The sequence below is a fragment of the Hyaena hyaena genome, unplaced genomic scaffold (genome assembly GCF_003009895.1).
Source record: "Hyaena hyaena isolate Hyena2069 unplaced genomic scaffold, ASM300989v1 scaffold_192, whole genome shotgun sequence".
NCBI lineage: Eukaryota > Metazoa > Chordata > Mammalia > Carnivora > Hyaenidae > Hyaena > Hyaena hyaena.
In genome coordinates this window covers 2,549,343-2,561,902 of record NW_024080825.1, presented here as the reverse complement: position 1 = coordinate 2,561,902, position 12,560 = coordinate 2,549,343, and the positions used below count along the sequence as shown (strand labels likewise).

At 53.7% G+C, this 12,560-nt stretch overlaps 1 protein-coding gene across 2 annotated transcripts in view; it reads right to left on the bottom strand.

Moving 5' to 3' along the window:
- Positions 1–10,341: 10,341 nt before the first annotated feature.
- The window catches only part of SMIM41 (small integral membrane protein 41), a 4,140-nt gene continuing 1,921 nt past the window's right edge, over positions 10,342–12,560 (bottom strand). Inside the window, exons 1-2 of one of the 2 annotated variants that reach the window (XR_005530078.1) lie at positions 11,267–11,421; positions 10,342–10,845 (exon numbers count right to left, since the gene is read on the bottom strand). The gene's annotated coding sequence lies outside the window, so the exon portion shown is untranslated. Of the gene's footprint in view, positions 10,846–11,266; positions 11,422–12,560 lie in introns of those variants that run through there. The other variant, XM_039241408.1, reaches the window with a different exon arrangement.

The window sequence follows — 12,560 nt, the reverse complement described above, 5'->3', positions numbered from 1 at the left end:
GATTCTGTATCTCCCTCTCTCTCTCTGACTCTCCCCTGCTCATGCTCGCTCTCTCTCTCTCTCTCTCTCTCTCTCAGAAATAAATAAAACATTAAAAAATTTTTAAAAAGAAGAAGAGTCTTGCTCTGGGCTGTTTGCAAAGTGGCTTCCTCACCCTCCCTCTCTACCTGGACCAGACCAGGGAGCCACAACCACAGAGCTGCTGTACCCCTTTGGGCCACACGAGGGCACCAGTCTCAGGTGGCTGCTGCATCCGTGCCTGGCTGTAGAGAGAATGAGTATCCAGGCTTTGCCCATCTAAGCTACGGACTACCCTGGTCTTGACTGGCAAGCCAAACCAGCCCTGAGGACCATCTTCCCCTGCACTAGCCAGTTGGCTGAGTTCCTAACCCTTTTTTACTGCTTAGCCCAGTATGCGTGAGGTGTGTGTGTCCTTGCAAAGGAAAGCCTTCTGCTAACTCTAGGGTGAGTCTCAAGACTGTGTCCCCCAGTCTCCACTACCCACCCACTCCCCTCCCCAACCTGTCCCCACCCCACCCCCAACCACCCCCAAAATCTACTGGGCTAGGCCCAGGAAGTGTAGAAAGGAAGGAAACAGAGCTGGACCTCACAGACAGAGGTAGACAAATTATCAACAGAGTGCTGAGTGCTGGGGTGGGGCGCTACAAATCCCCAAACCAGAGCAGTGTTTGAACTGAGCCTGGGGGTATGTAGGTAAACAAGGGGCTCCAAGCTGCAAGAAGCAGGTGTGCCCAGGCACGAGGGCTGGAGAGAGCCGACCTAGGCAGGGAGCTGCTGGCAGTTCGGTGGCTGAAATAGAGGATGTTTGTGGGAGCAAGGCGGCTGGGTGCACCCAGGCGACGTGGAGGTGTAAACTAGGTTAAGGAGACACAGAGAAATGGACAACCAGGGAGGTTTGAGGCAGTAATGTGATGACGTAGGACAGGGCAACACTGTCCTATAAAATTTTCTGCAGTGATGGAAATGTTCTATATCTGCACTGTCCAATATGGAAGCCATTAGCCACATATGGCTATTGAGTACGTGAAGTATGACTACTAGGACTGAGGAACTGAATTTTTCACTTGCATTTCATTTCATTTTTTTTAATATTTTATTTATTTCTAGGAGAGAGAGAGAGAGAGAGAGAGAGCAGGGGAGGGTCAGAGAGAGAGGGAGACACAGAATCCGAAACAGGCTCCAGGCTCTGAGCTGGCTGTCAGCACAGAGCCTGATGTGGGGCTCAAACCCACAAATCACGAGATCATGACCTGAGCCAAAGCCGGACACTTAACTGACTGAGCCACCCAGGTGCCCCACTTGCATTTCATTTTAGTTCATTTAAATGTAAGTAGCCACAGATGGCTAGTGGCTACAATATTGGACAGCGCTGCTCTGGAGGAAAGATCGGAAGGGAGAAGATTTGGGGGCAGGGACACTTGTGGAAATGGTCCAGGTAAGAGAGGGAAGACAGTGACTAAGAAATCGACAGGACAGTATGGATGCTAGAGGTTGTTAATAGCTAGAACCAAGAAGCAAGTCATGATGATGGACTAAGAGTGGGGAGGAGGGAGGGAGAGCCTCGGGGGGTCCCAGGCTGTACCACCATGAAGAACAGTTATAGAGATGATGAGCTCCATTTCAGACATGGGTGAACTGACATGCTTTGGGACACGCAGGCGGAGGCACGTGGGCAGTTTTGCCTGCGCTCAGGGGAGAATCAGAACTGGAGATAGATTTGTCAGTCGCCAGTGCTCACACGCTGGCAGCCCACAGGCCAGGTTAGACCACACATGGAAGTGTGGGTTGGCTCACATTTTCTAATGGAAACTACACTTCAAACTCATGGTATATGAAAATCTGTATTCCCATCTCTTGAAAAACCGAAAGATCTGATGCCATCAGGCCTGATCCCTCCTACAAGAGCAGTCTCCAGTTGCCTAGTGCCGCCCCCCTTAGAAGGGCACCCTCCCTAACCCACCTAGCCCTGAGGGCACTGGATTTGATCACCCCTGATAGAATATTTGGTAGTTTTGGTAGATTGTTTCAGAAGACTCACAAGACTTCCTCTTCCATCCTACAGGCCCCTTCACAAAGTGACTTGTTCACTCCTGTCATCAAGAAGTGCCATCTTGGGGGGTGCCTAGGTGGCTCAGTCCATGAAGGTTAAGCGTCTGACTCTTGATTTCAGCTCAGGTCATGATCTCATGGTTCATGAGATCGAGTCTCGCGTGGGGCTCTGCGCCGACAGTTTGGGGCCTGCTTGGGATTCTCTGTCTCCCTCTCTCTCTCTCTCTGCCCCTCCCCAACTCGTATCTGTCTCTCTCAAAATAAATAAATACATTAAAAAAAAAAAAAGCTCAAGCTAGATGACAAGTATGACAGATCAAGAGGAGAGAAAAGTGCCTCGGCCATTCCAGCCCCCCTCCCCCATGTGGGGCACCAGTCATGAGGGCAGAAGCAGGGGAGCTGCCCAGAACACCCCTCAGAGCCCTGCAAAAAACTGCAGAATCACAAGCAAGTAACAAACAATGGTGGTGGTCCTTTCGAGCCACTACAGTTTGGAGGAGCTTGTCCTGTGGCAACGCAACACTGAAACGGTGCTTAAACGCACGGATGGACAGGATGAGGCAGGGAAAAGAGTGAGGGCAGCGCAGAGTATGACCAGTACTGGACATGCTGGGGGAGAGGTCCCTTTCCGAACGAAACTGAACTCAACAAAGAAAATGTTTTGTGACAAATTTCCAAAGTGAATTCTTCCCCAAAAATTACTTCATTTTTTAATAGTAAAATAGTGCCTTAAAGAACCTGTGCATTTCCATTATTTTAATAGGGTGACACGACAGCCTCCAGCCATAACCACAGCAGCCAGAGTTACGGTGCAGAAATTAGAGCGCAGAATGTATAATATGACAGAGCCTATCAAGGTAAGCTCAGATCCGTCTAGTAAAACCTTCCCAATCTCTCAGCCAGTGCAGCCAACCTCCCCACAGAGTGGATATGTCGGGCCCTCGGGCTTCCTCAGCATGGCCTCTGGGTCCCCCCCGCACCTCAGCCAACAGCCCAGGCCACTGTCGCCCGTCTCTGGGTCATTTCACTGTAGGTGACATGGTGGCTGACCCGCTGTAGAGATTCGTCAAACCAAGCAAACGAAATAGCTCTCCGAGGAATGGACTTTCTGTGAGACAATCATGCTGAAGGAAAGCCAGCCAAGATCTGTGGCGCCGCAGGAATCACAGGGTACAGTCAACTTTGGGGAAAACAGTTGTGGCAAAATGGAAGTTCTGGGATTACATTTACATCCTGTATAAAATTCTTGAACATATTTGGCCATTGCTCCCCACAGAGGTTTGTTTCACATAAGGAGTAGTTCCGAAACGTGTTTTTTAAAACACTCTTTGGGGGAAAAGTGAATTTAAATTTAGTAATGTGGCATTATAGTCCTTGGAAAGAAAATTAATTTTATACTGTTGTTCTGACAAAGTAAGGGAAATGCACTATCTGAAGCAGTGTGATCTCATTTTTTCCAAAATGTTTCTTCTCTTCTAAAGGGAAGATTTTAAATGATGTTTCCCAAAGTCTATTTGTTGGAATGGTCGTCCCATGAGATGCTCCTTAAAAAGAAAAAAAAGGGGAGGGAGGGAATACAAAGGAGAAAAAAGAATTCTTTGGTCACATCTACCTATTGAACTCTGCTTAACATAGTAATCCCCAAACTGATTAGACCACGGAACCCTTGTTTTCAAGTACTGCCCATTAAAGTCCCTTGAGACTAGAGCATCACTTTAAGAAACACTGCCTGGGTGGCTCAGTCTGTTGAGCATCCAACTTTGGCTCAGGTCATGATCTTGTGGTTTGTGAGTCCAAGCCCTGCTTTTGGCTCCTGCTTCAGATTCTGTCTCCCCCTCTCTCTCTACCCCTCTCCCACTCACACTCTGTGCCTCTCTCTCAAAAATAAGTAAACATTAAAAAAAATTTTTTTTAAGAAAGAAGAAAGAAAGAGAAAGGAAAAAAGAAAAGAAAAGAAAAGAAAAGAAAAGAAAGAAAAGAAAAGAAAAAAAGAAAGAAAGCAGACAGACAGACACTGCCTTAGCCACTGGAGGAGGGCTTCTGCCAAATGGTTTTGAAATATGCATCAATTAATTCATTTCGCCTACAATTTCTGTAACATTTGGTATCTGATAAAGGAATTTTAAACAAGAAGATACATTCAAAATTGGGAGCCAACAGGCAACAAACTGTCCCATTCACCAGCCACCTGTGTGTTTGAAGTGACTGGTTCTGCTCCCACTGTTTCCGTAACTTCTGGAACGCGCCCCCGCCCCCCACCTCCGTACTAAAGTGTGTTGCTCAAATCTTCAACCAATCACACAGCTCTGCCCCTCTCCGCCCCGCTTGCACACTGGGGAAAATGTGCTGATCTTTCCCATAAACCCGTGCAGGTTAGTGTCTAAAGAACGGACGGTGCTGAAAGCATTGGGGAGTTATTTGATTTCCTCCCCAGACTTCACTGTTCATTGATGTACGATTGCTAAGTCCAACAGGTGAACTTGACAATCAATATCTGGAAGGCTGCCGACTGCCCCCCTTAAGCTTTGCTGTCCTGTCTCCAAAGCTCCCGTTCCTGCCAGCAGCACGTCATATGCAACTCCCGTGTGCCTCTGTGAGGTTCTAGTTCATTTCTGGGAGTTAACACATTTTTTGCTTGAGAAAACGAAGGGGCTGTGATGCATTTATAGTTTCTCCCTCCTCCCCACCCTGTGATTAAAGAAGTAATTTAAGAGACGGTGCCATTTATTCAAAACTAAATTTCCTACCGGCCCCCTCCGCGTGCAGTGAATGAAACAAAAAGCCCTCTCCTAATGGAGCTGACATTTGAGCAGATGGCTCCGGCACAGAGGTCTCCAGCTAACGTGGTGGCTCGCCTCACGAAAAGCAGTCCAAGAAAGAGGCAAACCTTTGCCTTTAGCCAGGTTGTCACTCCGCAAGGAAGGGGTTCGAAGGTAGGAAAATAGGGAGGTCCACGTCGAGTCTCCACTACCAAAGAAGAACAGCTGTCACACGAGTGGGAGAGTCTAGGTCGCTCAGAAGGAGAAAGACCCTGGCAGAGAATCAGAGCTGGGGTTGAAGGCTCCCCCGGTGGAAACAACAGAAGCCCAAGCAGGCTGAGGGCACCCCCATGGACTGCCAGGGCCCCTCACGTGGTGCAAGGGAGTGAGGTAGTTAAGACGAATCGCCTACGTGGCTTTGGAATCCCAATCTGATCCTTCACTAAAATACATCTGGGCGGTGAGGAGGGGGCGGTCTGCCTGGGTGGCTCAGTGAGCTGAGCATCCAACTTCGGCTCTCATGGTTCATGAGTTCAAGCCCCCCGTTGGGCTGGGCTCGCTGTCAGCACAGAGCCTGGAGCCTGCTTTGGATCCTCTGTCCCCCTCTCTCTCTGCCCCTCCCCCACTCTCTCTCTCTCTCTCTTTCATTAATTAGTTAATTAATTAAATTAAATACATCTTGGGCCATCAGAGCAGCTCCGTGTGTTCTGGGCCAGGGGAGGGGGCAGCCAGGGGCAGGAAGAGCATTCAAGAAGACGCTGTCCCCTCCCGGCCATCGGTGGTTTGTTGGCCAAGAAGAGCGCAGGTGCTCAGGCCTGAGAGCTCAGGAGGTGGCGCCGGGCCTCCCTCTCCCCCAGAGTGTGACGTGGCTTTGTGGCCATCATTTGTGGGTCACTCTTCCGGTTGGGCAGAGCGCAGTCTTCAGCGCTTCCTAAGAAAACACATGAGCGAGGGGTGCTTTCTGGCCCCCTATGGAAGACCCGCTTCGGCTGCAGTCTCTTATGCTCCCTGTGCAGGGTAAGGAAGCTGCCCCCCAACCGCCCCCATCAGGTTGCCTGCGCTCCCCTGAGCCACCTTGCTGTGTCTCAACCACACGTGCACGCTCCTTCCTCAGAGGGGTGGCACTTGCTGTCTGCTGCCCAGAGCACTTCCCTCGCACCCCCCCAACGTCTCTACAGCTTCTCCCCTTCGGGTCTTTGGTCAAATGTCACCTTCTCGGTGACACGTTCCCTGATGACCCCAACTTAAAATGTCAATCTTTACCCGCACTGCACGTGCACCCTCCCTCTTTCGGTTTTCTCCACAGCACTTTTTTACCATCTGTTACGGGTTGAACTGTGAACCCACCACCCAAAACTATGTTGGAGTTCTAACTCCTAATACCTCAGAATGTAACGCCTTAGGGGTAAGGCCCCTAATCTAATATGACTCCTATCTTTTTAAGGAGAAAGAAAATTGGAAACAGAGACACCCAGGAGAATGCCACACCCCGTGACAACGAAGGCAGCTGACATTTCAGAGTCGTGGCAAAGAGGTGGCAATTTAAGCTCCAGAAGGTGGAGGGAGCACCCCAGGCAAGAGGGCAGGGGACGAGGAAGGCCAAGGACAGAGTCCTGAGGAACTGGGCACGCAGGGCTGGGAGGGGCCGGGGGAGGGGCTGGCACAGGCATCTGCCAGAGAGGTGAGACGGAGGGGCAGAAGTAAAGCAAGCTCCCCCAGGGGTAAAGCAGCTGGGAGATGGGGGGCCCAGGTTCAACCCAGGCTGGCGCTCCCACACTCTGGACCACATCGTCTGGGACCTTCCCTAAGTGGGTATTAGCATTATCCAATTTTACCAATGAGAGAGAGGATTTCCATTACCAAGTGAGCAGTGGATGCAGGGGGAGCCCAGAGTCACAGCCTCCTCTCTCCCGGCACTTCCTGCTGAAGCTGGTTGAAGGGGGGGGGGGTGGGCAGCAGCCACCTGAGTGGCCAGGTGGGCAGCTGAGACAAGAACCACAGAGGCGGGTCGGCCAAACCACCACCCCTCCCCCCAGGGCTTGGTGATATCCAGCTGCCAGCTTGCCAGCTCAACAGAGGCCAGGCTGGAGAGGAGCGAAGGGCGCACAGGAGGCGAGGACGTGGGCACAAGTGTGGGCCGCTCTTTGGAAAAGTCTGGCTACCAAGACGAAGTGAGACGCAGGGTAGTAACTGGAGGAGCACTGGGTGCGGAGGAGGGCTATTTTAAGCTGGAAGAAACCTGAGTGTGTTTGGAAGCCAGAGCCAGTGGAGAAGGAGCCATTGAAGGAGCATTAAGGAAAGGAGTGGAGGAGGACAGTGTGTAGCAAAGGGCACTGAGCTGGGGAGGAGTGGGGGGGAGGGGGCGGCACAGAGGCAGGAGCACATCCTCAGCAGAGGGACAGGCCACAGAAAAGCCCCTGGTTCCCAGGAGGCGCACTGCAGATCTGGGGACAAAAGCGGAGGCGGCGTTGTCTGCTGGCGCCTCTGTTCCGTGAGAAGCAGGAGGCGAGGACATCCGCGAGCAGAGCACAGGGGAAGAGAGAGGGCAGGGTCTGAGAGTGGGGAAGTCTTGCCATATTCAGCCAGGAGACAGAGCCAGCAGCAGCAAGGGGGGGCCAGGCATGGCGAGGGTCGACTGGGGGGCCATTCTTGGCGCCATCAGTCTGCCAGGGGCGGGGGCTGTGATGTTCTTTGGAGGCACTCACTCAGCAGCCAGGTACAAGTTCAAAGAACAGAGAGTTGCATCCATCCAGGGTGGAGGCTCTAGCAGGGAGCCCTTCTCCGTGGGAAGAGCGAAGTCAGGAAATGGGCAAGAGCAGGATTGAGGTAACGCACATGGACTGTAAGCTGGAGGGGCAGGGTGTGGGGCCGGATGGGCCCAAGCAACAGGGAAGACGTAGGAAGGGTGAGGGAACAGAAGGTGTGACCAGAAAGCACGGCGGCATCGGTGGCATCTGAAGGGGTCTCAGATGATGACTGTGTCCACACAGACGGAGGACTCACCGGTGTGGGGCATGGGGCTGAACCCTCAGGCCTCCCCGTAGGACGCAGGACTCACACAAGTGGCTCTGCTATGCTTTGGAGGGGCAGCTCAGTAGCCAGGGGGTAGGAGGAGCTTCCTTTGTGAGTGCTTGTTCTGTGTTGTGTTATTTTGCCTGAGTTCGATGTGCGTGTGGCAAGCACTCACGCGGTAGCTATAAAAAATAAACCCAACCTTCTCCCCACAGTGGGTCTGCTGTTCCCACTTTCCTCTGAATGGGAGGCTCCTTTTTTCTGAGAAGCCCTCCCCTGTCTCTCCCTGCAAGGTCGCAGGCCCACCCCCACCACCCCTCCCTGCCCCCAGGACACCAGAACTGCCGGGACACAGAAGCTCCTGGCCGCCCACTCAGCTCTAAAATCTTTCCTTCCCTGACAGCCAGGATAGCGGTTTCCCTGGTTCCCCACCCACCCCCCTGGGATCTGGCCCTGCCCTCGGCCTCCCTGACGGCCCAGACTCCTCCCACCTTGCCCCAAACACCCTCCAGAGCCGACCTACTCCCACTGCTCCGCTTTCTGTCTGTAGCAACATCGCGTCCAGAACCCACCAGAACTGGACCCGTCCCCCGTCCCCTCTGTAGCATCACAGCTGGCTTATGGCCGCCCTGCATCTGTTCACCCCAGGACTGGAACAGGCAGGGGACCGAGGCCTAGAACGTTCTATCCTTGCAGCACAGTGACTCAGGGTGAGCACAGAGTCAAACAGGCCCCATCTCAGCTGCTCCAGGGGTTTGGCCTGGCTGACCTGGGAGATGATCTCCCTCTTGCCTGATAGATTTGAACCCGAGAAGAAAGCCGACCTCCTGCCTTACACAGAGGCTGAAGCTACTAACAGGCACATACACTGTGCATTTGCTCCATGCCAGGCACCCTGCATGCGTGAATCTCATCCGTCCTAACAAAAGCTGCACTAGCGAGGCCCTGCCTCTCCCCACACTGGCCACCGAGGGGTTGAGCCCTGTGCACGGATCGCACTGCTAGCGAATGTGGTGCCAGGGGTCAATCCAGCCGTGTGATTCTAAGTCCTGGCTGTGACCACTAGACCCCTCCCCATCCCCCACCCCCCACAGCAGTAAGTGGACCAAGCCACGGAAGGAGGAGGAACCCACAGCAGGCCTGAGGCGAGAGCTATCCCTGGGCCTTTCAGTTATATGGGCCAATAAATTCCCTCTGCTCAAGCCAAGTATCATTTGGGCTTCCAGTAAAATGCAGACCAACTGATAACACGTCACCTCAGTAGGTGGCAGGCATCTCCAACAGCCCAGGACTTCACAGCAGGAACTAGGGCCCATGTCCCTCACAGCCATCTAGGGACTGAAGCCTGAGCCCCACATACCGCTTGGATCTGTGCCCTTGCTCTTCCCACCCACCCCCCCGTCCAGACCACTATTACTTTGCTGGGTTTGGATCACAGTCTCCTCGCTGTCCAGCCTCCCGCTCTCACCCACAAACTTCCGTCATAATCCCCTGAGTTCCAGAGCTCACCGGGTCACCTGGCACCCAGAAATCCTGTGGGGTACCTCAGCACCCCCAGGGTAAATTCTGCTCCCCTTCAGCCACCACCCCCTGGTCTCATCTCCCTTCAGAGCCTGCTCCTGGGGCACCCCCAGCCCCACATTGCTTGGCACCTCTGTCCAGAATGTTCTTCCCCCGGTGAGTGCCCATTCTGCATGCCGCCTTCTCTGTGAGCAGGTCACTCCCTGCTGTTGGCTCTGTTGACACTGGGCACTTCTTATTGTCTCTTTTAACTTCAGGTTTGTGACCAGTGCTCTCTACTGGACTGTGGGCTCCTCAAGGGCTCTGTGTCCTTCACCTCCTGCTCCCCAGGTCCCAGAGCAGGCCTGGCATGGAGTAGTCACTCAGTAAATACTCATGGAAAGGATGAATAAATGAAGTGTTCCCAGGAATGGGCAGGTGGTTCTACACCTCTTATCTGGGGATGGTCAGGTTCAGGGAGGGGGAAATAACATCACATGATAATTGCAGCGTAGAGAACTTTTCATCTATAGACCAGCACATCAGCTGTTTGACCCTCACCATAACACTGCTGCCCCCATCTTATAGCTGAAGAGACTGAAGTTCAAGATAGTTCACAATCTAGACTTCAGTGCATACGCTCACAAAATCCACTCTCATTTCAAAGCACCTCAGGTGAAGGCTGGACCATGTGTGATTAAGACCCAGATACAGAGGTTGAAGGAAGTGGTGTTCTTGCCCACACTGGCCACAGGGGGGCAGTCGAGGGCTGGCACGAGAGTCCCCACCTGACGCACCTCCTTCCTACCCACCCTTAGATTTGGATCAGGGTGTTGATGTGGAATAGCCACCACCAAGGGGAGACCCAGGCAGAGGGGCTGCTCTTTCAGCATCAGTCAGAAACTGTTCAAATTGGAGGGAGGGTAGGAGCTGGGTACCACTAACGCCGAGGGTCCAGAGCTGGAAACAGACCATATACTGCGAACTTGCATTACCAACATATTTAATAACAAGCCACCGGAAGCGGTAGGGCATTGCGGGGGGCACCGGAGATCTCCAAATGGGTGACACTGACCCACAGCCCTCAGCAGGCAGGTCACTGGCCTGTCGGACCACAGCAGCCCTGTATCAGAGATGGGACGGGGGCAGGGGCTGCACTGGTGTCCTCAGAGGCCTGGAAGCCAGGGGGGCATAGCCAGCAGCTGCTGCACGGAGTACAGGAGCACACAGAGTGTACGTCCACGTCAGAGCCCTGGACGTGCTGCGGATGCTCAGAGGATTTGACCACTCCGGGAGGCACGTCCAGGGGGACCACAGGAGGCTGAGTGGCGCACGTCAGTCGGAGGCCGCCAGGTTGAATGCAAGGTTCCTGGGGGGAGGCCCCACCACAATCCAGCACTCTCGGTCTGCTGTCTGCACCACTCATGGATCAAAGGGGCGGAAGCTCCACCGGTGCAGCAGGAGGCATGAGGCAGGAGGCAGCCAGCAGGCGCCGCTGAACTCTCTGGGAGACAGACGAAGCAAGGCTCAGGGAGAAGCAAGGCTCAGGGATCTGTAACAGAGAGCCACCCCCACCCTGGCTGGAAAGGGAGTTGCACCGCATGGAAGGGGAGGGAGGGATGGACCAGAAAACCCCAGCAGCCCTTTCCAACTCAGGGTGAAACTCACAAGCAGCAGGAAGGGTGAGGGAAGATGACCCGTCTGCAGCTCCAGCCTTTCCCTCAGGGACCGTGCAGGCTAATGGGGGGCGGGGGTGTCCAGATGCCCAGCCTCACTCCAAGGCACTCCCCCACCTGTCACTCCAAGTAGGAGCCTGACAGATGGGGGAGACGGTGGCACTGACTCCCCAGTTTTCCCAATTGTTTTCCTCCCCAGCCCTGACAGCCTTGGCCAGGGTCAGAGTTCCATAGCAAACATCTCAATACCTTCTCCCAAGAACATCGAGGTCCCCAGCACACACCACACTCTGGCTCTCCAAGCCCTGCCTTGAAGGGACAGCGAAAGCAGGAAGTTGGATGAAGAAAGTCTTGGCCGGGGCACCTGTGTGGCTCAGTCGGTTAAACGTCTGACTTCCGCTCGGATCATGATCTCACGGTTCTTGATTTTGAGCCCTATGTCAGGCTCTGTGCTGACAGCTCAGAGTCTGGGGCCTGCTTCACATTCTGTGTCTCCCTCTGCCCCACCCCTGCTCGCACTCTGTCTCCTCAAAAATAGATATACATTAGTTATATATATATGGACTTTGCGTATCCCCTTGGCTTGCCGGCTCCAGCAGACATGACACTGAAGGCACAGCCCTTCCCTCCCCTGGATCGCTCAGTACACACCTACCACCACCCAGACATGAATCCAAATGCCAGTCCAGAAGTCATGCCCTCACCTCTGATTCCTCTGCTCTGTCCACTTGGATTGTTCCCCAAGGAAACATTTTGCAGCTGACCCTCTGAGCCCACCCCCTCCTTCAGGTTAGCCCGGGAAAGCTGAGCCCAGCTGCCAGCATCTGGAAGGCTGTCCTCAGCAATGAAAGGCTGTCTAGCAAGGCTACTGGGGAAGAAGGGTCAGGAGGGAGGCAGTAGCATGGGGGTTTGGGGTTCCAGTCCCAGGACCCATATGCCAAATGGGGGTGTGCGTGTGAAGGTTCATTCTTTCACAGGCATCAGCATCTCAAACGGTGGTGACAAATCAAGGCGACAGGGCAAGAGAAATAACCCAGGGATGGGTCTTCTCACTCAGGGACTCTGCCCAACCCCTGAGCTCTGAACCAGGAGCCCACAGCGGTCAGTTCCAGCTCTGTCATTCACTTGAGCATGTCACCTTCCTCTCGCTGAGTGGCCCCACTGGTAAAATGAAGGGGTTACAGCACACATGGAAATTCTTGTATCCTGGCTGGGGAGGGAGAGAAGAGCACAGGGTGGAGAAAGAGGAGAGAAAGAGCAGAATGTTATCAGGCGAGGGGGCGAATGAACCCAGATGCAATAAAAAGAGGGCACTCCCACCCCTCATCCGGGACACAGGAAAGGGAGGTGGGAGATGTCACCCAGGCCCAGCCTGCTGCCCCTGTGCCAGGAGCAGAGAGACACACACACACACACACACACACACACACACACACACTGCCCTGGCCAGCCCTCTCTCTCTCTCTCTCTCTCACACACACACACACACACACACACACCCCACTGCCCTGGCCAGCCCTCTCTCTCTCTCTCTCACACACAC